The following is a 636-nucleotide window of genomic DNA, read 5'->3' as shown; positions in this document are numbered from 1 at the left end:
TATATATATATCCTGAACATTTTTATATCCATTGAACATTTTAAATAATACACGATGAACATTTTTGAAACAATATGAATATATGTGTTGAACAATTTTTGAATACTCATTCAACATTTAGTAAAAACGTTGAAAAATATTTCATAATAGCGATGAACATTTGTATGATACACGACGAACATTTTTATATGCAAAGGTGAACAATTTTCATAATATACAATGAACATTTTTCTTAATACAATGAAATTTTATGTAATACACGGTGATCTTTTATAAAATTTGGTGAAAGTTTTTGAATACATGAACTTTTTTCTAATTCGCGATTTTTTAAAACTTATTTCAGATTTTTCATTTTCCAAAAAATCACGTCTTTCTAAATTATTTGTACCAGAAATAGTGCGGTTAGTGTTGTTGTTAAGATTCCCTCGCTGTAATGAATCACTAGGTTGTAGTAGATGTACTGGTTAGGCACGCTGCATCATAACTAAACAGCGCGAGATCGAATCTTGTTGGCAGCAGCTTTTTTGGGAGATTTTTTCTCTGCGTGTTCCTGGGCCGGCCCACCAGATAGCGACAGTGGGCGCCAGTTGCCTGTACCGGCGCTTAATGCGCCGTATAGGAGCTCTCATGTTTTCT

This window comes from Triticum dicoccoides, chromosome 1B (genome assembly GCF_002162155.2).
Source record: "Triticum dicoccoides isolate Atlit2015 ecotype Zavitan chromosome 1B, WEW_v2.0, whole genome shotgun sequence".
Classification (NCBI taxonomy): Eukaryota; Viridiplantae; Streptophyta; class Magnoliopsida; order Poales; family Poaceae; genus Triticum; species Triticum dicoccoides.
The sequence above is the reverse complement of the archived record's forward strand: the minus strand, read 5'-3'. Positions refer to the sequence as shown.